Source organism: Mirounga angustirostris, unplaced genomic scaffold (genome assembly GCF_029215605.1).
Source record: "Mirounga angustirostris isolate CCGP_5_RB_7025 unplaced genomic scaffold, mMirAng1.0.hap1 SCAF_11, whole genome shotgun sequence".
Lineage (NCBI taxonomy): Eukaryota > Metazoa > Chordata > Mammalia > Carnivora > Phocidae > Mirounga > Mirounga angustirostris.
In genome coordinates this window covers 21,168,583-21,196,070 of record NW_026991719.1, presented here as the reverse complement: position 1 = coordinate 21,196,070, position 27,488 = coordinate 21,168,583, and the positions used below count along the sequence as shown (strand labels likewise).

The 27,488-nt window shown below is 40.4% G+C and overlaps 1 long non-coding RNA gene across 1 annotated transcript; it reads right to left on the bottom strand.

Moving 5' to 3' along the window:
• Positions 1-13,228: 13,228 nt before the first annotated feature.
• LOC129046131 (uncharacterized) lies at positions 13,229-16,057 on the bottom strand. The gene is made up of 3 exons (XR_008506915.1): positions 15,822-16,057; positions 15,048-15,336; positions 13,229-14,085 (listed from the first exon to the last, which is right to left on the bottom strand). It is a non-coding gene; the product is annotated as an uncharacterized LOC129046131 (long non-coding RNA).
• Positions 16,058-27,488: the final 11,431 nt, after the last annotated feature.

Below are 27,488 nucleotides of genomic sequence, written 5' to 3'. Positions count from 1 at the left end.
AAAAAAAAAAAAAAGGGGGATAAACTACGGATACATGCAACAGCATGGATAAATCTCAAAAACTGTATGCTGAGCAAAAGAACCTAGACATAAAAGAGCGCATACTGTTTGACTGCATTTATGTGAAACTCTTTTTTAAAGGGCAAATCTAATCTATAGTGACAGAAAGTAGTTAAGTAGTTGCCTGGGGGCAGGAGTAGATAGGGGATTGAGTAGGAAAAAGCACAAGGAGACATTTTGGGGCCATGGAAATGTTCTGTATCTCGATTTTGGTGGTGAATAGATGGATGTACCTATTTGTCAAAACTCATCAAAAATGAACACTTAAAATAGGCATATTTGGGTGCCAAATCTTTAAAAAACAATACCTTTAAAATTGTCTAGCCTAGGGCGCCTGGGTGGCTCAGTTGGTTAAGTGACTACCTTCAGCTCAGGTCATGATCCTGGAGTCCCAGGATCGAGTCCCACATCGGGCCTGCTCAGCAGGGAGTTTGCTTCTCCCTCTGACCCTCCCCCCTCTCATGCTCTCTCTCTCTCTCTCTCTAAAATAAATAAATAAAACCTTTAAAAAAAAATAAAATAAGGGGCACCTGGGTGGCTCAGTTGGTTAAGCGACTGCCTTTGGCTCAGGTCATGATCCCAGGGTCCTGGGATCGAGTCCCACATTAGGCTCCCTGCTCGGTGGAAAGCATGCTTCTCCCTCTCCCACTTCCCCTGCTTGTGTTCCCTCTCTCTCTGTGTCTCTCTCTGTCAAATAAATAAATAAAATCTTTAAAAAAATAAATTAAAATAAAATAAAATTGTCTAGCCTACATGATACAAATATTTCATCTTGTTCCTTCTTCAGCAGAATGAGAAACATAACCTTCACCAATGCTCACCTGACTGATCTCCAACTTGAAGCTCGCAGCCCTGTCATCCCACATTCTTCTCTCTGGAAGAGAAACAATGGGAATTACATTAATCTTTTGTCATCCCTTGTATTTACCAGCCCTTAAATTATTCTGATTACATTTACCACCATAAAGCAGTATTTACTGAACACCCACAGGGTGCTGTGCAACTCTTCTTTATTTTTTCACATGTCAGTTGAGTACATTTAGTGCTCTCCATAATATCATTTTAAATTATTTAAATAAAGAAATTACTATAATTTCTTTTTTTAATTGAAGTGCAATTAACATACAGTGTTATGTTAGTTTCAGGTGTACAATATAATGATTTGACAATTCTATACATTACTCAGTTTCTAAAAACTCCTCTTGAATTCCACATAAAAAGACCAAAAAGCAGGTGAGATATCGTTCTTTGTCATATCTTAAAAATGTATTGTTTTACCTCCAAGTTAAACCTCATAGTTCTTTCAAAATAGCCTGGCCCTTATGTTCCAACTCTTCACCACAGAAACTTGCTAAACAACCCCTTCCTTCCTATTCTGATTTTAAAACACTTGCTCACAAAGCCCTCTTCCCTTTTGAAACTCAAACCTTTTCCTAATGATTCCCTGATTGGTTAGAACAGTGATATAAAATGTCCCTTATCGGGCACCTGGGTGGCTCAGTCAGTTAAGCATCTGCCTTTGGCTCGGGTCGTGATCCCAGGGTCCTGGGATCGAGCCCCGCATCAGGCTCCCTGCTCAGCGGGGAGTCTGCTTCTCCCTCTCCCTCTGCTGTTGCCCCTGCTTGTGCTCTCTCGCTCGTGCACTCCCTCTCTCTCAAATAAATAAATAAAATCTTTAAATAAATAAATAAATAAAATGTCCCTTAGCTAAAGAAGCAATTTTCTCTACTTGCCACTACATTTATCACCGCTCTATAACATATTTCTCTTTTGCTGATAAATAATGGCAATGAGTTAGTGGTCTTCTCATTGAATGGTTGCTTAGATGACTACATGTCCCTTATGTTGGGCCAGAAATATCTAATCAGTGTCCACTACTTGATTTGTATGTGGTACTTCTTAATGAAGATGATAATGAACAAAATCAACACAGTCATCCCACATCTTAAAGGTAACCACACACTATGTGCTCTTGAGCCAGTCTTGGGTTACTATTAGCCAAACAGAAATATTAATTTATACAATGCTTATAATCAGACTCACTACAGAACTGTGTACAGTATCTTTACAGAACACAATATACATCTAGAGCCTAAGAAATTAAAGTAACTCTTTATTCCATCTGCCAAGGCACGATGGAACCTTGTAATTATCTGGCTTTAGATAGAAGAGATCCATTGCAATTGGATGCACATGAGGGCACAGGTTTATGCCTCAGATGACAGACGGCAGATAAAAAGCTCTAGAGTGCAAGCTTTCTACCAGACCTTTTTAATTTATTTTCCCCAAACGCATCAAATTTTAATGCTGGCTCTCTGACCCAGTATGTTAGCTTTTTTATGAACTTATGATTAACTAGTACCATAGTAGCAGGAGCTAAATTTTCTTCCATTTAAAACTAAATTTTACTCATAGAAGTTATAACCCCTAAATACTAGGTGAAAGAGACCAAATGAGGAATGAAAGTATTTTTAAAAGACAAATGCGAACAGAAAATTTAGTCTTGCACTATAATTACCAGAGCATCTGGAATTCCATGAGCCAAATCTAGTCAGTTCCAACCCTGGGCAATTGAGTCTGAAAAGCAGGGTTCAAGAATTAGCCCTATCAACTACTGCCAAGTAGCTTGGTCCCCCAAATTAAGATGATCTGGTCCAGGCCATGTGGTAATGCATGGCCTTGGATAGAATCGTAATGGTACTTACAAGAGCTACTTTTACACCACTTTTATTCAAAGACTGCAAGATATAGGACCATAATTCAGGAGCCTAAATTATGTGGATAGGATCCAGATTTCCAAATATATGGCTAGGTTGTGAACTTGGCTCTTGGCTGTCCTGGAATAAAGAAACAGGGCAAGGTTAAGTTATCAAACATATGGTAGTGTCCTCTGGCCTGGTAGTAGCTTCAGTCATTTTGAACACCCTCCCTAGTCGCAATGCACCAGAAATTCATCCTTTCCCCTCCTCTTTTTTTTTTTTGGCTACAACCGCTCTGATACATTTTATTGCAACAATGTCATATTCATTTCAGAACCAAGCTCAGTTACACACATTATCATCAATATCACTATAACTCATTTCTGAGCACATTATCATAAAAAAATAAGTCCTTGCACATGTAAGTAAATGTCTTAAATTATTTCAATAATGAAATAACACCACAATAAATCTAAAACGGGACCTCTGTGCTTCCAGAATGTCTAAGAACATTTTACAAACTTTGGTTTGCTTTTTTCCAATTTAGCTCATTTTCTCTCATACTCTACAGGGAGCTAGGTGTGTTCAATGTTCCACGTAAGTGAATGATCCTGTATTCTCTTACATTGTCATGTTTTGCTATAATCTATACCTTCTTAGAACTCAAGCATTTGTCCTTAGCACTGTTTAATCTAGAGTTTTGTCATTTTCAGATAAATTAAGATATATTTATTGGAGTATATATGCTGGTGAGTTTCTAGGGAGTAGAGACCTCAGATATATGTCTTTGCATCCCTCACTGAACCTAAGAGAGCACTAGACAGTGCTGATTCATTGCTAATTACCTCCCAACTAATCCTTGGCAGTAGTGACAAGAGGGTCACATCCAAATCCTGGATGAGGCAAGTCAGGATCCAACTAACCAAGAACACATTTTTTGAAAAAATTTTTATTTAAATTCAATTTAGTTAACATATAGTATATTATTAGTTTCAGGGGTAGAATTTAGGGATTCCTCACTTACATATAACACCCAGTGGTCATCACAATAAGTGCCCTCCTTAATGCCCATCACCCAATTACCCCATCCTGCCACCCACCTCCCCTCCAGCAACCCTCAGTTTGTTTCCTATAGTTAAGAGTCTCTTATGGTTTGCCTCCCTCTCTGTTTTTATCTTATTTTATTCTTCCTTCCCTTCCCTTGTGTTCATCTGTTTTGTTTCTTAAATTCCACATGAATGAAATCATATGGTATTTGTCTTTCTCTGATTTATTTCGCTCAGCATAATACCCTCTTGTTCCCTCCATGTCATTGCAAATGGCAAGATTTCATTCTTTTTGATGGTGAGTTACTAATCCATTGTATGTATATGTATCCATATGAATGGATAAAGAAGATATGTGTATATCTTCTTTATCCATTCATCTGCTGATGGACATCTGGGCTCTTTCCATCTTTTGGCTATTGTGGACATGGCTGCTATAAACACTGGGGTGCATATGCCCCTTTAAATCATTATTTTTGTATCCTTTGGGTAAATACCTAGTAGTACAATTGCTGGGTCATAGGGTAGTTCTATTTTTAACTAACCAAGTATACATTTGATCAATAATTATCGAGTACTTACTATTTATCAGGCATGCGGACACAAAGATAAATAAAACATGGTTTCTGGGGTGCCTGGGTGGCTCAGTCATTAAGTGTCTGTCTTTGACTCAGGTCATGATCCCAGGGTCCTGGGATCGAGCCCCGCACCGGGCTCCTGCTCAGCGGGAAGCCTGCTTGTCCCTCTCTCACTCCCCCTGCTTGTGTTCCCTCTTGCTGTCTCTCTCTCTGTCAAATAAATAAATAAAAAATCTTAAAAAAAAAAACAAACATGGTTTCGGTCCCCAAGGATCTCACCAACTAAAAGAAGTAGGGGTAAACAATTGGATGTCATATGATAGTGTTACAAAAATGATGCTTTAGGGTGTCATCATCATCATCACCACTCCCACTTATTGAGTACTTACTATGTACCAGGCACTATTCTAAGAAGTTTTAGTGTGTAACTTTAAATTACATACTCACAGGCGCCTGGGTGGCTCAGTCGGTTAAGCGACTGCCTTCGGCTCAGGTCATGATCCTGGAGTCCCGGGATCGAGTCCCGCATCGGGCTCCCAGCTCGGCAGGGAGTCTGCTTCTCCCTCTGACCCTCCTTCCTCTCATGTTCTCTGTCTCTCATTCTCTCTCTCTCTCAAATAAATAAAAATAAAATCTTAAAAAAAAATAAATAAATAAATAAATAAATAAATTACATACTCACAACAGCCCTATGAGGTAATGGTTAATTCATGGAAAGATCAAGTAATGTGATGAAAGTCATACAACTGGTAAGAAGTAGAACCTGGCTTCAAACCCCAGGAGTCCAGACCCAGGAGTCCAAACTCATAACCACTAGGCAGTAATGACTCTCATAACCCCCAGGAGAGTACCATTAATTCTGTTAGTGGATTAGTATGTAGTCATATGGAAGGCGCTCCAGGGAAGGTGGCATTTACTGTGGTCAAGCCAGGAACAAAAGATGAATGGAGCCTGTGTTCAACTTTTTAGATTCAACCAACTTTTTAAAATTAACTTTTAATTTTGGAATAATTTTAGTTTATACAGACAAAGGGGGCTCTCTTATATCCCCTTACCCAGTGTACCCCTCTGTTAATGTCTTACATCTCCATCATGTATTTGTCAAAACTAAGAAACCAACATTGGTACATTGCTATTAACTAAACCCTAGACTTTATTTAATTTCACTACATTTTCTTTAATGTGCTCTCTCTGTTCCAGGATCCAATACAAGATACCACATTGCATTTAGTTTTCATGTCTCCTCAGTCTCTTCTGGTCTGTGACAGTTTCTCAGTCTTTCCTTATTTCTCATGACCTTGACAGTCTTGCTGAGTACTGACCTGGTATCCCATACAAATCCCTGGATTTTTCTGATGTTTCTCTCATGATTAGACTGGGTTGGAGATTTTAGGGAAGAATATCATAGCGATGATGTGCCCATCATATTAGAGGGGGACATGACATCACTGGTGAGAATTAACTTTCCTCATTTGGTTAATGTAGTACTAGCCAGGTTTCTGCACTATTTTTCCCTTTCTCTGGTCTATTTTTTAGAACCAACATACTATATCTAGCCCAAACTTGGGTGGAGTAGGAGATTAAGCTCTACTTCCCAGAGTAGGAAGCAGTATCTGCATATATTAAAACCAACTTGTTTTAGAGCCAAGGAAAGTAATGGTCTTAACCAACCATATCGGGAAAGATTACTGGATTAAATATCTGGACTTCAAACTTGTGACTAAACTTCCATAAGCCTCAGCAAAGTCAGGTATAGTACTGATAATTTACCTTTGTCTCAGAGTTATTATTGGAATTAAATACCACGCTTCTGAATTCATAAATCTCGGGATAAAAGTCGTAGACCTTATTACCACAAAACACACATGATATGCACAATGCTTTGTCCATTATTGGGGATCCTCACCCTTGAATGTCCGGTAAAATTCCTGTGCTAACTAGTAGTCCTAAAATGTTAAGTCTCATCACACTAGAGAGGACACCATTTCAACTGAGGTAAGTTTCCAGGGAAACAGAGCAAACCAGGGATAAACCCAAAAAATAGGAAGCCCATCTCATCTCACCGAAGGCCTGACACTAGACAGAAGCACAGAAAGCTGTGAGTCCACCACGGGTTTATACCGCATACTCACCTGGCTCATCCCATGTCGGCCCTCAAATCCATGCCACAGGACAGGCACCTGGTTGGGGCTGGCCAAGTAGGGAGCATATCCAGATTTAAACCACAGTTTTCTTGGTTTCAGCACTTGAGGAAGTAGAGTTTATGCAGACGCAACCAATGCAGCACGATTTTTTTTCAGCACACATTATTTATAATTTTAAAATCTAACCATTAAAAAAAGACCTGTAGGCAGAGATTATTTTATGAAAGATAAAGAGATTTATTTTAAATTTTTACTTAGATGACTGTAGTGTTTAATAAAACTGTTCTTTTTCAAATTATTTAAAATAAATTAATGCTTATAATTCTTCAGGCTCTGCCCACAGATGACACGCATATTAAGATTTTATCTGCTGAAGCGACTGAGTAAATTGCACTTAAATACCAACATTATAGGTCTATTTGTTCTGAAATCTTCCTCTCAAAGATTCCTCCGCCTTCTCGCCTCCCTCTTCCAAGCCAAGAAGGTCACTCATTCTTACTGTAGTGCAGAACTATATTTTTGTTTTAGATGTTACTATTAGTCACCCCATTAGTCATTTTCAACTTCCTTGAAGGGATACTGAAGCCTCCTTTGCCAACTCCATTACCTGCTATGACTAGAGCTGAAATCACCCCTTCTGACTCCTGGGGCTGCCAACCTCTCAATGCCATGACTGACGGGATGTTCATGTGAAATGGGGTATGCCCAGAGGAGAAAAAATAGCAGAGAGAAACCAGTGACACAGTATATTATTGCATCTCAGCTGAGCATAATCCCTCATCAGGAAGAAATTTTCTTTCCCCTGCACAATTTTCTCAGTGGTTAAGCTACTTTTTTGCAAAATTAAATAAGAGTTATAAAAAAAACAAACAAACCTGAGAGGTTCATGGAGCAACAAGGGATGGGTATTGTGGCTCCTAGCAGCCTCTCTCTTTCTTTAAGGAAAAAAAAAAAAAAACTCATCCCTGTACCTCTCCTTCCCATGCTCCCAAAACAATATGATTGTTTCAGGGGATATAATTTTGCATTTCAATTTCTTCCCAGCACACGGTGGAAAAAATTGCAAAACTGGAGCCTGAAACCAGAAAGTCATGCAGAGCTTTGTGTGTGCTTTGGAGGGAAGGGGGGAAGCGATGAACAGAAAGGAAGCAGAAACCCATTGTGCTGCTCTGGTCTGCAGCCAAACCACCCCGCTTACTCCTGCTTCTGGTGCCTCAGGGAGTTTGTTTTTCAAGCTTTTTATGGCAAAAAAGAAAAATGTATTGGGAAATAGGAAAAAAAAATCTGTTCTTCAATATGATATTATTTAGTTCTATGCTGGCGATCTATGGCATACAAAGATGAAGGCATGCGATTGACTTTTTAAAAAAAATCTTACATGAGAGAGATTTTCATATGTAATTGTCGTATCCTCTAAAGATCAAACAACGTCAGTTCTTTGATGTTAAAATCTGGAGTTAGTTTTTAATTTTTTCCCAACAATCCAGTAAGGGTTTCTGGTCCCCACTTTGCACATTTGGAAGTAGAAGAAATGACCACTCCAGCGGGCGTCTCGGGAGTAAGTCTCATGGAGTTGCATGCTTCATTAGCGCCTGACAGGACAATGGAGTGCCATGTTGGAACGCACAGGGCCAGCAGTGAGCAGATGCATTAGTAAAGGTCATGTCTCAATCTGCTGACTCCCCTGAAAGCTGGGGACCTTCTCTTTAGAAAAACTCCTCAGTCCTAGAAAGCTGAAAGGTTTAAAAAGTCAGTTGGCCCTCCGTATACCAGACTATTTTCTTTTCATGAAAAGGTATATGAAAAAAGTAGGGGATTAGCCATTAACTCTTTCCACGTAAGTGTTACCAGAACATAGTACTATTATAAAGTTGATCATCTGGCCTGGTTATGGTCTGTCCAATGGTGACCTCTCTTGAAAGATGATAGATAGATGAATTTTTAAAACCTATATAATAGACCATTTATAGCACAATATGCAATATTATGTATATGTAATGTTATATCTACATCGTTATATAACATAAACCTATATAATAATTTATAGAACAATATGCAATATTATGTATATGTAATATGTTATATATACCTCTATAACTAACACAATATATAATAAATATACAACATCATATGCACATATACTATTATATTGTAAACATCTAGCAATAATTTAACAACTTCTCTTTTTCTCAAGCAAAAAAAAAGACTATTTAGAGCAAGGGCAAAAAAATTTTTGTTAGGAACTAGATTATATTTCTACGACCCTGGTATTATATTAGGAGTAAGTAATAGAAGTTTTGGGTTTAAGTAAACAAAAACAAGATAACGATAAAGGATCCTTAGTGACAAAACAATGTAAATCCATTGGTTTATTGTCAAGTAAGTTTTTGTTACTCTAGCAGAGCCTCCATTACTAAGTAAGTTGATCTCTTCTGAAGCCAAAAATGATTTAAATTCTTGATAGATAAGGATACTAGATGTCAAAACTAACACCCAGCATATGCTTTTAACCTTTTGTACTAAAGCACTCATGAGTATCTTCAGACCATTGAGACAAACAACTATATATGAATGGCATTTCGAGTAGTTCTAATTCATGACAATATTTCCAGGAGTGTGGAAACTCACCAAACCTCATGGCAGAGACAAAGAATGAGTCGCTAACTTTTTGCCAAAAAACATTCATCCATTTGCCATTTATTATGGGCCTAAGACATGCCAGACACTGTGCCAGGTGTAAAATGTGAGCACTAGGTCTAAACTCTGTCCTTGAATGTTTTGCTTGAGCATAATTATTTCTCTCATTGAGTTCCACTGAGCCCCTGAGGTTCCAGAAACTCAGGAAAAAACAAAGTACAGAGTCTTCTCTGTTAAATTTTTGTATGACTTACAGCAATAAATTTTCATCCCCACAAAACATTTATTTGTATTTATGGAGAATGTTTAAAGTATTAGAATCCCTTTAAACCTACAACCTTCCTTTCTTTTAGTAGTCAGAGAGGGCGAATCTTTGGCAGCTCCCTCTCTCTTTGCTCTTCTCAAATAGCCGTGCTATTTTTCTCTGGCTCCACTCTTTAGGATATAAACCTGTTGAATTTATCAGGAGCCTGGCTATTTATCTTGTGAAATTCTACATCACTGGAGGTTGATAAAAATCCAGAAAGCACAGAAATCGATGTCTTCAATCCCAGAACCAGTGAGACAAGCGCACTAGAGGGGCGAAGAAGGGAATTTGCTGCCTTCTTTCTGCAGCCAGGTTCGGAACATGCTATCGTGTTGCCTACTTTCCAGAAACTAGAGCCATGGGAGCTAGCCAAGTTGTTCAGAGGTAGTTTATTTTTTTTAAAGATTTATTTATTTATTTATTTGAGAGAGAGAGAATGCGTGGGAAGGGGCAGAGGGAGAGGCAGAGAGAATCTCAAGTGGACTCTGTGCTGAGCGTGGAGCCTCAGGCGAGTCTGGATCTCACAACCCTGAGATCAGGACCTGAGCTGAAATCAAGAGTCGGACGTTTAACCAACTGTGCCACCCAGGCGCCCCCAGAGGTACTTTAAAAGGAGAATTTGCTTAGTCTCTGCTTCCCCCAGAAGCATCTTGAAATCAGAAGAGCCTTAAGAAAACATAAAAGCTTCAATACATTCACGTGTTCTGGTAGAAGGCTCCATTTTGAAAGGCTGCATTTTCACTCGTAAGCATCTGAAATAATCTTAAAAATCTAAACTCTGAAACTTTCAGAGTTAAGGCCACAGAGAGCTCCTGAAATAGTGACATCTTACTATAAATTATTTTCTAGTGGTCAACTTAGTGTCTTCTTAGAGAGACCAGAACTGTAGTCACCAGCCTCAAATGTCAGGTTCACTCCCATGAAGAGCCGTGACTTGCTGTGTTATTAGGAATTTGTCTCTCTCAATTATTTTCTGCCCAATTCACTTTTTCCTTTTTTCTCACATTCCCCTCATCTACTATTATGTCTCCACTCTCATAATTACTATAAACAAAATATGTATCCGTAACAACTTGGTTTTGAAAAATATAGAAAAACTAGATTTTAGGCTTACAGAAGTATCAAGCACGTAAAATGTTCTACACAGGGAGGTTAGAGTTTTGGCTTGGAGACGTAATAGGGCAATGTCTAAAAAATGGATTCGATCCCTGGACCGAAGTGGTAAACGATGAAATAAATGAACATGAGATAAACATGCTGATGGTGTCCTCCAAGACCTTGGCTGGCTAACGCGATGAAGACCTCACGGACCCTCAAGGCATATGTGTGTGAAGGAACATTTTCGTTTGGCAAATTTCACCCTTCATTTTCTGGGTGTTGCAGGATGGGGGCTGGCCCGAAACCTTTTTGACATGCCTGAAAGAGAAGGATTTAAGTTGAGTTCATTATCTCTTTAGTGCCGAAGTCTGGGAAACGAAGAGGCTAGACCAGGGAGGCTCAATCCATCTAGCGTTCCTTTTTGTTTTTCAAGCTGCCCTGACAATAATGTGGCAGGGTGAAAAGATCAGGAACACTTTATACACATTGTGCTAATTACTGCAAGTACTTAAAGTTGTAATTAGCTTATTATACTGCAGAGATCCTAACATGGCATGTCTTTCAAAAGAATTTCTCTCCAGATCATTAGTGGGAAAGCTAACAACATCTGCTTCAAATAAAATCAACCAATTAGCACAGGCAACTCCACATAGTTTGCAATCAGAGAATTATATTGTGCCAAGTGCTAATTTCAATGTGAATGCTATCTCCTTCTCATATCCCACGCTTCTCTGCCAGCACAGCTGGTGTTTAACACCACTGACTTCAGCGAAGTCTCCAAAAACTTATGTTAATTTGAAATAACCTAATCAGAAGTGTGCAATACAGACTGAGGTTGATCTCAGCTTAATTAAAACTGACCTTGTCATTTCACTGCCTGTAAAACACCATTATCTCACCATTTATCGCTCAACTACCACAAATATTCCATTTATGTGAAAACCCAGGAAGACGAGTTCCAAACCACTAGAGCTATTTTGAGCGCTGGAGTTTAATGGAAGGAGAGGTCTGCCTTTAAGTACCGGGCAACAATAAAGGTAATTCAGCAGACTCAAAATAACTTGTCAGCCCTACCCATGAAGGCTGCTTCTGCCCACTTCCGTTGGCTCGAATGGCACATTCACTCCACAGACTGACAGGCATTAGCAGATGTGAAGGCTTTCATTTTAAAATTAATATCTCACCCAGTACCTTTCAGCAAGCTGAATCGTTCAATCAATAAGCATGACATGGCAGGTGTGATGTGTACAAGGCACTAAATTCTTCTGCCAAAGGTACTAGAAAACATCTGCTCACATGCGTGTGTGTGCATGTCAATGGATGAACTGCTAAGGAAAATGATTGCAAGTGGAATATATAATATGCTTGTATTCAATGAGATAAAATTAAAAACAAAGATCGTATCTTTATGGTGCAGACCTGCCATCAAACACACCTTGTTTGACGGGCCTTGTCTATAACCCTGTGTTTTTATAGGCACATGGTCACCTGTCTGTCAAATTAAGCAACCACCATTCTGGTTTTCTGCACTTTAACAGAAATATCTCCAGCTTCTCCTTCTGGGTTTTGTTTGTTTATTTTCAAACCATCTTAGTCCATAAAGTATCCAGGGCAGTGCTATAAGTATTGAAAAATAGATTCATGAAATAATTCAAATGATTCACATCAGGAAGACTTTTTATCTGTCCACACATCACATGCTCAGCCATAACTCAACAAAATTGCTGATGCTTTTCTTCCAATCAAGCAAGCCCCCCTTTTCCTCTTGTTCTATCCACTGAGCCACGCCCAATCTCTGATTACCATAGCCCACGTGGACTTCACCCCACAACACTTACTTGCTAGGCCAATCTTTTGATACAATCAGATATTGACTATCTTGAATTGTTTAATGTGTTCCCGTTTTATCTTGGCCAAGTCATGGAGGGATAGTCTCATTCCATTTATAAGGAGACCCTCTGATCTTTCAGAACAAACAGAGGACAGGGTGCGAAAATAACTGAATTCTTATCTTGATTCTCCTGACTCTGTGAGCTGGATAAGTGTGGCCTGGAACCATATACCAACTTGTCCAAGCCCAGGTCTCCCCATCTGTGAATGAGATTAATAATACCTACCTAAGAAAGTGAATTTTGAGATTAAAAGAGATACTACGATAGATGTGACTGAGTCTAGGAGTTCAACAAATGTTTAGTGAGTAAGGTACATGGGAGGTAACCAAAGACTTAGTGAAATACTGCTTCAACAAATGTAAGACCCCAGGAAAAAAATTTACCAAGGAAGGAAACAGAAAGTGGCCATTTTAGAATGTTCATAAAACTAGCCTATGTGCCAGTGAGAGGGGTTATTTACATTCAAAACCCTATTTTTAGAAGTAAAAAAAAATGGTATTCGGGCACAAGAGAACAAAGCCCATGTCGATTTGAACCGACGTAGGTAAGTAAAGGAGTCTCCATCTCACTAATGATGTTCGGGCCCTGTGAGATGTTGGTATAATGGGTAGAAATGAATGCTTTGTGATGCTAAGTGCTAACAAAATGAAGACAGACTACGGAGACAGCATAGCTCCATTCTGTTTTCACTGACGGTATTGTTTTATTTTGGCTATTACTATTATTCAGGTTACTTTGGAAATCCATATGACACAAGACTCCAAATCAGAAATATTGTGCAACTAAACCCTCAGACATGATAGAAAGCTTTTCAATGAAAATCTTCATCATTTCTCAGAGAACCATTCAAACAGAAGTACAACCACGGTTAAACCAACGAACCCAAACCAAAACAAAAACCTGTATCCACTGAAGCACCATTTGCCCAAAACAGATATAAATTAAAATAGCCTACGATTAAAAAACTTTTTCATTGGTGTTCATATGACCCTGAGGTCACTGAATCAACAGATACATAATCTGTATTAATTGTATTTTATCAACTCATAATTTTAACATTGTTAAAATGTGTATGTTTAACTATATCGTGTCCATTCTGGCTTTTCCAAGACCATCTCAATTTCATATTTTCAATTGTTGTATAAGTAGACATGTGTTTGTCAGACCATATATCCCAATTTGGGATGCAAAAACTCTAGTCTCCACATTTAATTGTGAGCCCTCAGTTCACTGGAATGTGTAATGAACCAGAAACTCCATTCCAGGTCGCTAGGACTGTGCTTCCAAACTTAAGTATTCGATTTACGCTTTATAAGAAATATTTCTGTACCACCTACGTGTCACTTCATATGTGGACTTATCAACAAAATGAGGGAATTCCCAAGAACAGATTTGGGCCACTTTTGCTTCAGCACAAATCAGTAATCACAGAAATTCCCCTAGGGTCCTCTTCTCAGTTTTTTCAGCCCCTTTTTTCCTTCTTCTTCTCTGACTGCATAGTAAAGTTTCTTAGTGCCCATGTTATAACAACTTCCATTCCAAAAAGCCCAGACAATGGATGATGTTTACTTGCTGTTTGCAAACAACAGAATCCACAGAGTTGCCAGCAGATGCCCTTGATTCACTGTGAATGAGAAAGGGAATTAGAGGAAATCACTGTGCATTGTGTGTCCAGCTGAGATGGATGCTGGCAGAGGCGCCAGGCAAAATTTCAGAGCCCAAAAGTATATTTTCTGGGCCTTTCCCACTACGAAGCAGTCCCTTAGAGGCTGACCATCTCCCTTGTAGCTCTATTCAAGATATGTCCACTTTTCAATTTTTTAAAGCCATCTTTCATTTTCTCAAGACCTGTGAGTTCATCTGATAAAATGAGTGACTGACATTGTACTTCCCAGATAATCTTTTTTTTAATTTTTTTTAAGATTTTATTTATTTATTTGAGAGAGAGAGAATGAGAGACAGAGAGCAGGAGAGGGAAGAGGGAGAGAGGGAGAGGCAGACTCCCTGCTGAGCAGGGAGCCCAATGCGGGACTTGATCCCGAGACTCCAGGATCATGACCTGAGCCGAAGGCAGTCACTTAACCAACTGAGCCACCCAGGCGCCCCCTTCCCAGATAATCTTAGATTTCAGTAGGTAATGTCGAGAAGTTCTATAGTCTAACCTAAAGCAATAGGTTTCTACAAAATACCTTGTACCACATTAGGTCAGCGAAGAACCATTTATCAAGAACTGAGAATGGTCTGAGATTTTATCTTTTCTTTTTTTTTTTTTAAGATTTTATTAAATCTTATTTTAGAGAGAGAGTGTGTGCAAGTCGGGGGCGGGGGAGCAGAGTGGGAGGGAGAAGAGGGAGAAAGAATCTCCAGCAGACTCCACACAGAGTGCGGAGTCCGACGTGGGGCTCCCTCTCATGACCCTGAGATCATGACCTGAGCTGAAACCAAGAGTCAGATGCTTAACCGACTGAGCCACCTAGGTGCCCTGATTTTACCCTACTTTCAAGCTGATAAATTAACCTGCCAATATCACAGATGCAGGTAGAGGGCAGAATCCTAGATCAAAATACAAAGGACTTTACTACTCACAGTATAGCCCGAAGCATGAGTCTCATGTTTGTCAATTCCTCTTACTCCACACGTCCCACGGACTGACACAGAAGGGCTCCATTGGATCCTTGCCTGCAGTGGGTGTGCATTACACCTGAGGAACTCCAAGCTTAGGGAAACTGAATCTTTTATAAGGGGCAACCAGCATGCCTGCCCTTTGCCCCATTGGGAAAAATTATTTTTACAATACTGGACAGTAAGCAAATCTGCCTTCTTCTCCAGAGGGATGTGATCTGTATCTTCCAAGGCTGTTTGCCATATAAACATCCTAGAAAAGAGAACAAAGGCCAATCAATGCCTCTACTCACAAGATGTGCAAAATAAGAGAGACCCATGGAGAATTGTCTCCCCCCACTATTCAGAAAATGATTTTCACTAGCTATCCCAAATAACATCTTGTATAGACTTTTAGTTCTCACTTGGAGAACTAATAGATGTGCAATATTCGTAGGCCCCACCCCAGAGATGCTGATTCAGTAAGTCTGGGGTGGGGCCTAATGATAGTCATTTCTAAAAGATCCCAAGTAAAGCAGATGCTAGCGGTTCCTAGACCATCCTTTCTGCACTATTGTAGATGATAATTTACTGATGTCTAGGAAATAATTGGAATTAGAAGAGAATGAAAAGGTGACAAAGCCCACAATTAAAAGCAAATAAAGAAGGAAGAAGTAGAGGAGCTGGTCTGCTCTTACTCAGGGTAAGCAAGACGGGGTCTTGGATTTCGGGCCTGTATACATGGCAATGAATTCTTACCTATGACTTCCAGCTAGATGGTGACAAGGTTAGTTTGCTTTCCTAAGTTCAGGACTCAGAACTGGTGAGGTGTGATCCTCCATGAGCCCAATCTGAGAGGGGAAGTCCACGCTTAACAAATGCCCCTATTCTCGTTTGTTTCCTTCTTCTGTTGAGCTCCATTTCACCCTGCCCTTGAGACAAAAGGTTTCCTCAGTGGGTGATACTGATTTTCTCCAAGAAACATTTATCTATCGATATGGTATGTTCAAGACGTGCATGTTCACATTAGTATTTGTCACACTGACAGTACAATAAACATAATATTTAACAACTTTTACTTGAGAAATTTTTTTCTTATGTGATATGCTATTCTGAGAAATTAGGCTAAATTATAGCTTTATTTTTATAAATACAGTTTTTATTAACCTCAGAGACAGTTTCACATGTGTCTTCAGAGATAATAAGAAGTATCTTGCTATTTCTTATTTTTTAAGCATGACATGGCATATGTGGACTATACATATGATGCCCTCTGAGATCAAAATGAAAGCTGTCAACTGAAAACAAGGATGCAGAGCCTACAATGGGAGACATAGTGATTCTTTTTCAGTCCTTCACCCTCTTCAACTTCTCTACTCCATTTGATATTGTTATGTGTGATCCCTTTGAAGCATCCTACTCCCTCACCTTCTAGGACATCAAATTTTGGATTTTTTTACAAAATGATTTTTATCATTTTTATAAAATTTAACCATGCTTATTATTTTTTTTAGCATGAATCATGGAACACTACATCAAAAACTAATGATGTAATGTATGGTGATTAACATAACATAATAAAATAAAATTTAAAAAAATAAATAAAAGATAAGCAAGAAAGTATTAAAGCAAAGAATTACTCCAAATCATATCAAACAAAAATAAATATTGTTAAGATTAGGTGAACAACATGCCAAACCTCTCTCTATACCTGTAGAGATGGGATGCATAGATGAGTAGGGGTATATGTAGATTAGAGAAAGAAAAAAAAGAGAGAGGGAAACAAACAGGAAAAGACAGGTTGATAAAGACCACCCCATAAAATGGGATTATATTCTAAATGTTGTTTTAAATAAGATGCATTGGGACACCTGGGTGGTGCAGTCAGTTAAGCGTCTGCCATCAGCTCAGGTCCTGATCCCAGGATCCTGGGATCGAGTCCTGCATCAGGCTCCTTGCTCTGCAGGAGGGAGCCTGCTTCTCCCTCTGCCTGCCACTCCCCCTTGCTCATGCATGTGCCCTCTCTCTCTCTCTTCTCTCTCACACAAATAAATAAAATATTTATAAATAAATAAGTTGCATTAAAATTTATATGAATTTAAAAGAAAGAGGGGCTCCTGGGTTGCACAGTTGGTTAAGAATCCAACTCTTGGGGTGCCTGGGTGGCTCAGTTGGTTAAGCGGCTGCCTTCGGCTCAGGTCATGATCCCGGGGTCCTGGGATCAAGCCCTGCATCGGGCTCCCTGCTCAGCAAAGAGCCTGCTTCTCCCTCTCCCTCTGCCTGCCTCTCTGCCTACCTGTGCTCTCTCTCTATCTCTCTGTCAAATAAATAAATAAAATCTTTAAAAAAAAAAAAGAATCCAACTCTTGGTTTCGGCTCAGGTCATGATCTCAGAGTCGTGAGATCGAGCCCTACATCAGGCTCTGTGCTCAGCACTGAGTCTGCTTGAGATTCTCTCTCCCTCTGCCCCTCCCACTCATGTGCACTCTCTCTCTCTCTCTAAAATAAATAAATAAATCCTTAAAAAAATAAACCTAAAAGAAAGAGAAGAAACTGAAGGGATTTCCAGTTTAAACTGATAGGTTGAACATATGTGCTTACCTCTAATACATCCTGAAACCTCATTAAAATGTGAGCAAATGAAAAAAGAAGAAAACAATGTAGGTCCACAAGGATAAAAGACAATGGAGAAGAGACCATAGCATAAAATTTTGGAGAGGAGAAAGCCCATAGGTGAGTGGAAACCCATATACCTGTGTGCCAAGCCAACACTGAGAAAAGCTGAAACACACTACAGACTCCTAGATACTTCAGGCAGTGACACGGTGACACAGACGGTAGGGCTCAATCACTGCAAGAAAGTTGCTTTAAGAAGCAGTTAAGGGGAGTCTGGGTGGCTCAGTCGTTAAGCGTCTGCCTTTGGCTCAGGTCATGATCCCAGGGTCCTGGGATCGAGCCCCACATCGGGCTGCCCACTCAGCATGGAGCCTGCTTCTCCCTCTCCCTCTGCCCCTCCACCTGCTTGTTCTCTCACTCTCTCTCTGTCAAATAAATAAAATCTTTTAAAAAAATTAAAAGAAGAAGCAGTTAATACCCTCATGCATGGTAAATGTAAAATGTTGCAGACACTAGGAAAAACAATCTGACAGTTCCTCAAACAGCTAAACACAGTTATGGTATGACCCAGCAATTCCACGCCCAAGAGAACTGAAAACCTAGGTCCACACAAAAACTTGCCCATGAATGTTAACAGCAGCATTTTCATAATAGCCAAAAAGTGTAAACAACTCAAATGTCCAACAACTGATGAATGGATAAACAAGATGTCACATAACCACGCAGTGGATTATTATTTGGGCATAAAAAGGAAGGTCTTCGGGTGCCTGGGTGGCTCAGTCGTTAAGCGTCTGCCTTCGGCTCAGGTCATGATCCCAGGGTCCTGGGATCGAGCCCCGCATCGGGCTCCCTGCTCGGCGGGAAGCCTGCTTCTCCCTCTCCCACTCCCCCTGCTTGTGTTCCCTCTCTCGCTGTGTCTCTCTCTGTCAAATAAATAAATAAAATCTTTAAAAAAAAAAAGGAAGGTCTTCCTCCCTGACACTACCTACTCATAAAATCATTAATAGGGCACCTGGGTGGCTCAGTTGGTTAAGCAATTGCCTTCAGCTCAGGTCATGATCCTGGAGTCCCGGGATCGAGTCCCACATCGGGCTTCCTGCTCAGCAGAGGATCTGCTTCTCCCTCTGACCCTCTTCCCTCTCATGCTCTCTGTCTCTCATTCTCTCTCTCAAATAAATAAATAAAATCTTAAAAAAAAAAAAGAAAAAGAGGAAACATGGCAGCCTAAGGCAGTAAGAATGGGAGCAAAGCAGTGTCAAGCTTCTCTGATATGGCAGATGTCTGACTACAACACGATGACTCTGCTCTATCTGGACATCAATATTCAGGGGGTTTTTTTGTATGTTCCCTACAGTCAGTGTTAGGAGGGATTTAAACTCCCATCCTATAGAATACTGCCCAAAATGAGAAAAGGATGACTGATTCCTAGGGTTGCATCAAATGTTACTGATTCCATGAAAATATATTTCTAAACAAAAAGAGAACATTTGAGGAAGAAGACAAGAATGGGTTAGGCAGGGGACATACACTAGATTATCTGGGGTTCACCTCTGCATATGGCAGACACACCTACCTTCCTCAGTGGTTCCAACACCGGCTTCAGAATCTGCCCATTTCATTCTCTGCCCGTGTCTTTGCTTCCTCCATCTTCCTATTCATTCACCTTCTTACCCTCCGGCCTTAGAGCCCGGTCTTCTAAGCCTTAAGCATCCTCATCATCACTCCCCAGCGTGGCCACCTCACAGGCACCAGAATCACGTGAAACTCGGCTCCAGCTCACTGATTCCAGCTCTGTGACTGCCTTCCCGAGCTTCAACCTTTTATATCCCTCAGTTCTATCTACCTTTCCTTTCCCTTAACTGCTTCCTCAGTCTCTAACAGTTTGCCATCCTCCAGGAAAAGGATATGTTCCTTCTGGTGACATGTGATGCCACCAAAATGTGTAATTGATACAGATAATAGAATCTAAATTTCCTCACTCTATCATACACCTCTCATATCTACCTAAACTTGACTAATTTTTAGAAACTCCAGTTTACCACATTTGTTCTTTTATGGTTCATATTTAAGAACTCCTGGCATAAGAAGAAATAGAAATGGCAAATAAGCACATGACAAGATGCTCGGCATTACCTGTCATCATAGAAATGTAAACATACAATGGAATATTACGCAGCCATCAAAAAAATATAAAATCTTGCCATTTGCAATGACGTGGATGGAACTAGAGGATATTACGCTAAGTGAAATAAGTCAATCAGAGAAAGACAATTATCGTATGATCTCACTCATATGTGGAATTTAAGAAACAAAATAGAGGAGCATAGGGGAGGGAGGGAAAAATAAAACAAAACAAAATCAGGGAGGAAGACAAGCCATAAGAGACTCTTAATCTCAGGAAACAAACCGAGGGTTGCTTGAGGGGAGGGGGTGGGGGATGGGGTAACTGATGGAAATTAAGAAGGGCACATGATGTAATGAGCACTGGGTGTTATATAAGACTGATGAATCACTGAACTCTACCTCTGAATCTAATAATACATTATATGTTAATTAATTGAATTTAAATTAAAAAAAAACACAGTGAGGTACCACCACACACCCATTAAAATAACTTTTAAAAATGGAAACATTAAGTGTAGACAAGGATGCAGAGCAACTGGACCTCTTGTTACTGTATGTGTAGCACACATCTACTCTGCAAAACAGGTCAATTCTTAATTGTAGGAAACAAACTGAGGGTTGCTGGAGTGGGGGGTGGGGTGGGAGCGATGGGGTGACTGGGTGATAGATACTGGGGAGGGTATGTGCTCTGGTAAGCACTGTGAATTGTGCAAGACTGTTGAATCTCAGATCTGTACCTCTGGAACTAATAATGCAATATATGTTAAGAAAAAAAAAAAGAAGAAGAAGGTAGCGGGAGGGGAAGAATGAAGTGGGGGAAATCGGAGGGGTAGACGAATCATGAGAGATGATGGACTCTGAAAAACAAACTGAGGGTTCTGGGGGGGAGGGGGGTGGGAGGATGGGTTAGCCTGGTGGTGGGTATTGAGGAGGGCACATTCTGCATGGAGCACTGGGTGTTATGCACAAACAATGAATCATGGAACACTTCATTTAAACTAATGATGTAATATATGGGGATTAACATAGGAATAAAAAAAAACAAAAAAATAAAATAAAATAAAAAAACAGGTCAAGAGTTTCTTGTAAAGTTAAACATAGTTAACCTATAACCCAGCAATCCCACTTTCAGGTATTTACCTGAGAAGGGGAACTGTGTTCACACTAATCTCTGTGCGCAACTGTGAACAGCAGGTTTATCCATAATCACTAAAACCAGAAAAAACCCAAATGACCCTCAACTGGGGAATGGGTAAACCAACTGTGGTACATCTATACAATGGAATGCTACTCAACAACGAAAAACAGAATGAAGCTCTGACCAATGCAGTGACATGGAGGATTCTCGAATGCACTTTGCTGAGTAAAAGAAACCAGACACATGAAGCTTCATATTGTATTATTCCATTTATATGACGTTTCTGGGAAAGGCAAAATGACAGGGATGGAGAATAGATCAATGACTGCCAGAGCCTGGAGATGGAGAAAGGACTGGCTAAAAAGGGGCAGCTGAGGGAATATAAATTGGGGTGATGGAACTGTTCTGTGTCCTGATTGCAGTGGTGGATACATGGCTGGACACAGCTGTCAAAAACCATAGCACTGTAGTATTTGACAAGAGGGAGTTCTATCATGTGCAAATGTTAAAATAAAAATCTTAAAAACATGAAGTGTAGGTGAGGATATAGAGCAAATGAACATTTATACAATTTTGTGGGGGTGTAAATTGGTATAATCACTTTGGAAAACAATTTGGTATTACCTCATAGAGTTGAGTACGTGTCAGATGGTTTGGCAATTTCACCCCATGGAGAAGCTTGTGCATCTGTACCAGAAAACATATATATATATATATATATATTTTTTTTTTTTAACATATAATGTATTATTTGTTTCAGGGGTACAGGTCTGTGATTCATCGGTCTTACACCATTCACAGAGCTCACCATAGCACATGCCCTCCCCAATGTCCATCACCCATATATATATGTTTTTTATTACAAAGTGCTGTTATGGGGAATGCACATATATATACATAAAAGTGCACATAACAGCACTTTGTAATAAAAAAAAAATCTGGAAACAACCCAAATCTCCACTAGCAGGTAAAAGGATGACTATTATGGGCAATACTGAGGGGCGATATTCAGTTCAGGGGGAGTTGTAGTAGGTTGCTCCTGCTAAAAGACCTTTACAGCAGTTCCTGTTGGTCAGCTCTTGATTCTGCAAACCTCCTGATACCGTCTGAATGTCTGTATCCCCCTCGAAATTCAGATGTTGAAATCCTAACCCCCAAGGCGATGGGGTGAGGACGTGGGGCCTTTGGGAGTTGATCAGACTGGGATTAGTGCCCTTGTAAAAGAGATGACAGGGAGCTCGCCTGCCCCTTCTGCTATGTAAAGTTATAGGGGAGAAGATGGTCATCAATGAGGAAGCGGGCTCAGCCGACACCAAATCCGCCAACGCCATGATTTTGGACTTCCCAGCCTCCAGAAGTGTAAGAAATACATGTTTGCTGTTTATAAGCCCCCAGTTTGAGGTATTTTTGATACAGCACTAAGACACTTCCTATCAAGTCCATAAGCCCCAATTCTCCCAGCAAATTTCCTTTTCTCTTATGATGGCCTGACCTGGTTTATGTTTCTTGCAGTCAAGAGCCCTGAAAGGTTCAAAGCCCAATCTAAACTTAACATCTGCCTTCAACACATGTAGAGCCGTCACCTTCCAAATCATTCACACTCAAACCTGGCATCACTTTAACAACTTCATCTGCCTTACCACCCTGTCATTTCTACCTCTTCAACATGTCACACATCTGTCTAAAATAAATGCAGACCTCTATGAAATCACAGCAGCAGACAAACCTGCTTAAATCTGACTCATTGCTTGAGAACTAGTTCAAAGTCAGCACTTGCCTCGTCCCTGCCTCCCATGCCGAGCCAGATATAACCACTCTTCAACCTGAACTTTTCTAGCACAATTTACCTATTTTCCTGTCCTAGTTACTGCATCCGGCTAATCTTTAATGTGAACCTACTCTGCATCAGGTATTGTTCTAAGGGCTGGAAACACAGCAATGAACCAAATAGACACCGATCCTTGTCTAGTGGGAAGACAGAAAATAAAGAAAATCATAAAATATGTAGCAGGTTAGTGAGTGTTTGGAGAAAAAGTAAACAGAGAAGGGGTTAGCAGATGTCCTGGAGTGTACCATTTTAGATAAGAAGGGCACAGAAGGTCTCAGAAAAGGTGACATTTGAGAAAAAAAACAAGAAACGAGTGAGCAAGTGGACCAAGTGCGTACCTTATCATTGAAGACAGAGCGAACAGCAAATGCCAAGTCCCCAAGTCTGAAGCAGGTCTGAGTTTTGGTGGAAGAGTGAAGAGGCAGAGAGAACAAGAGGGAAAGGAGATGAGGGAAGAAATGACGTGTCAGATCATGGAGGGCCTCAGTGATCCTGCTAAGGAACTTGGCTTTTTCTGAATATGATGGGAAGCCACCAAAAAGTCTTCCGCAAACACAGTCTAACTTACAGGCTCATTCTAGGTTGAGAATAGACTTAGGGGAGGAGGCTGAGCAGAAGCAAGGAGACTGGCTAAGAGGTTGCTGTCCTTTGGCAAGACACTGGTGGAGACAGCATAGACTTATAATCTCCCTATCCTCCTCTTGAAAACAGAAAAATCAAGTAGGGGCGCCTGGGTGGCTCAGCTGGTTAAGCGACTACCTTCAGCTCAGGTCATGATCCTGGAGTCTCAGGATCGAGTCCCACATTGGGCTCCCTGCTCAGTGGGGAGTCTGCTTCTCCCTCTGACCCTCTCCCCTCTCATGCTCTCTCTCACCCTCTCTCTCTCAAATAAATAAATAAAATCTTTTAAAAAATCACGTAGGGTAGCATAAGAAAAAAATTAATTCAAATGAATCCCCATGAACCCAGAATATAAACTGAATGCAAAAGGAATGTGGTAATGGCCGCTCTGCACAAAGTAGGTACGACAAAGGGATTTCCGGTGGTCTCGGAGCCAGGGAACCTAAAAATTGCCAGCAAGTCATCACCATGAAGAAGAGGAGTCCCTCCTGGGAATGGAGGGCTCAGTGGGATAGTCTGAGAAAAACAACGGAAACAGGAAGGGGCTTCTCAGACACACACTTGCACACGTGAGGTGAGTGCAAGAGCACCACAAGGAGGGCTCGGTGGCTGGGCAGCCTGATCCCACAGGCTTCTGAGAAAGAGTTCCATGCTGAGGCTATCCCCCAGGGCAAGAACTTTGGAATGGGAGATAAAAGAGACGGTCCAGATCTAGCGGGAGGGTGGGATGGGAAGCCAATAGAGGTAATTTTCGCAAATAGGTGGACAGATATCTACACTGAGAGACCATGTTTTCTAATGTATCAAAGTAACATGAGAAGAGGGAGCCCAAGAGCTTTGCAGCTCGGAAAGCTATCCTGGCCCAACGCTCACGAATTCCTTGTAGAAGTACAAGCAAACTTATCTTCGGTAAACAGGGGGAGCAGAAAAGGAGAGCCTACAATTTGATATGTGAAAATATCAGGGTTTTTGTATTTTTCTTCTTTTCTCAAGGGTAAGGGTAGCATGTCATTATTATATGCTGTAGCAATGCAGCTATAACACAACTGTCAACATTGGAGGAAGGAGGGGAGACTGCAAGGAAAGAAGAATAAGCTTGCTGGTTGCCTTATAAGAATAAAAGGAAATGACTTAAGAACAGACGTTCTGGGAAAGTGTGAGGAGGCAAGAAGAATTTACTAACTTAATATTGCTCATGGTAGACAAGCCGTAGGCAGGAGGCAAGAACCTCTGTGCCTGTGGGATATGGAGGTAGGAAACGTTTTTGCATTAGGACCCTAGAGACTCTTCAAGAATGACAAGAACAACTTTGGAACTGGAAGCCATGCTTGCAGACATCAAGGCACATTCCCAAACACTCAAACAACTTAGGAGAAGCGCCCTTGGAAAGTCAAGGAACTTAACCCCGCAGCGAGGAGCAGCCAGAAAGCATATGTGCACTATCTGGGGGGCACAAGCCAGCATTGCCTAAGGAAGCATATGGAGGTGTCACAAGACCAGCTCCTCCATATGCTTCTAGAACATTTCATCTAAATTTTTGAGGAGGGAGACAAAAGATCTGTTACATGGAAGACAGAGCGTCTATGCCTGAGCATAACAGCTGCAGTGAAAAGTAGTCTGGCAAGTAGGAAAAAATATGAGCTCAAAATCAAATGGATCTAATTTCAATCCTAGCTTCACTAAGTAAAGGTTATCTTGGGTAAATTCCTCACTTTCTCTGAGCTTCCGTTTTCTCATCTCTATGGTGCCACTAATAATCTATCCAGCAATACCACGGTGAGGACTGGCATGTGGAGGTACAGAATGTCTTAGTCCTTCCTTTTCTCATTCTTCTTCTCCTCCTCCACTCGAATCACCCTTGTAGGTCAAGTACAACAATATCTTGCACATTGGAAGACTACTTCTTGTTCTGGCTTCAGGACTTAAAACAGTAGCTCTCCCTCTCCAAAAACTTACTTTTCTCAAAATTTAACTTTCATGTATAAAATAATACTTTCTATTTGGGATACATATTAATGATGTTTTAAATAGCTTTTTATAGTTCCTGCCCGACTGTTTTGTTATAGACCATTAAGCAGTTTTTACGTTCCATTTGTGGTTGAAGTTCTCTCTGCTTTGCTTTTACTGTGCCATATTGGTTAATAAACCATGTGGGAAAACTGCCAGATGAAAGGCTCTTCATCAATGCAAGACATTAGTATTCTATCTTTTTAGAAGAAGAGTTTACTCTCTAGGCATATGGAATTGAATCTAATTAAGGGCATTTGCATCATTTAGTTCTAGCAAAAGCAACACTGTCATTCTGTCATATTAATTTTATTTCTGTCACCTTAATGTTTAATGGCTGGGTCTAAAAAGCTGGGATGCTTGGCCATGCAGGAGAACAGTGAGGAAGGCATTGTGAACAGTATCATTCACTTCATACCTGCTGGCAATCCAAGGGGCTTCCTGAACTAAGCTCTGGTGCTTACATGCCAGAGGGGTCCAACATCCCAGTTTCCTACAATGTACTACAGCCCCAGCAGACAGGAAGATCACACTCGGTAGACAAATACACAAAACAAGCTGGTTAAGAGCAATCGGAGGCAGTGTGGCTTCTTTCTGGTCAAAAAGTAAAGGGGGAGAATCACAAACCTACCAGAAAGCAAGCAGCCATCATATCTTGCTTGAAAGAAGCAACCATGTGTAAACAAATACTTTTCCTCACAGGAGCTGAATAATCTCCCCCAAATAAGCCAGTCAAATTTCCATGACCCCACACCAGGTCACTCCCCTGCTTACGACCCTCTCCACTGACCTTAAGGGCAAAATAAAAATCCTTAGTAGAACTGATTCAAGGATTTCAAACTCAGATCTGGTATTAGAGGATAAACGACAAGTGACCCTAGGCCTGTGTGTCAGGAAGGTATAGGAAGTGATGGGGACTGTGCTGAATGGCAGGGCACACAGGCCAAACTACCTGACTGGCTGTTGTCAGGAGGAGAGTAATGCCAGATCTTCTGACAGATTTAGAGAAGCCAGAAAACTAGATTGTAAAATCTGATTTTTATTTTTATTTATTTTTTAAGTTTTTATTTTAATTCCAGTTAGTCAACATACAATGCTATATTAGTTTCAGGTATACAGTGAAGTAATTCAGCACTTCCAAACATCTCCCTGTGCTCATCATGACAAGTGCCCTCCTTAATCCCCATCCCCTCTTTCACCCATCACCCCCCCTCACCTCCCCTCTGGTAACCAGCAGTTTGTTCTCTATAATTAAGAGTCTGTTTCTTGATTTCTCTCTCTCTCTCTCTTTTCCCTTTGCTTGTTTTATTTCTTAAATTCCACATATGAATGAAATCATATGGTTTTTGTCTTTCTCTGACTTATTTCACTTAGCATTATACTCTATAGCAAATTTGTCATTGCAGATGACAAGATTTTATTCTTGTTTATGGCTGAATAGTATTCCATTGTACATATATACCACATCTTCTTTATCCATTCATCTATCAATGGACACGTGGGTGGCTTTTATATCTTGGTTATTGAAAATAATGCTGCTATAAACATAGAAATGCATGTAACTCTTTGAATTCGTGTTCTTGTATTCTTTGGGTAAATATCCAGTATTGCAATTGCTGGATCATAAGGTAGTTCTATTTTTAACTTTTTGAGAAACCTCCATACTGTTTTCCATAGTGGCTACACCAGTTTGCATTTGCACCAACAATGCACGAGATTTTTAAATAATTCAAACTTAAAATACTATGTAAGCCAACATTCTGCAGAACAAACAAAAGCAAATCTGGACTAAAGACCACCATTTTGTAGTTTTGGCACATGCCAAGAACTATATATATGTATATGTATATGTATATATATACACACACACACACATCTATGTGCATATTATTATTTTTTAATTTTTTTTATTTGACAGAGAGAAAGAGCGAGGGAGCACAAGTAAGGGGAGCAGCAGAGGGAGAGGGAGAAGCAGGCTCCCCGCTGAGCAAGGAGCCTGATGCGGGGCTCAATCCCAGGACCCCAGGATCATGACCTAAGCTGAAGGCAGCTTCTTAACCCACTGAGCCACCCAGGTGCCCCTCTATGTGCA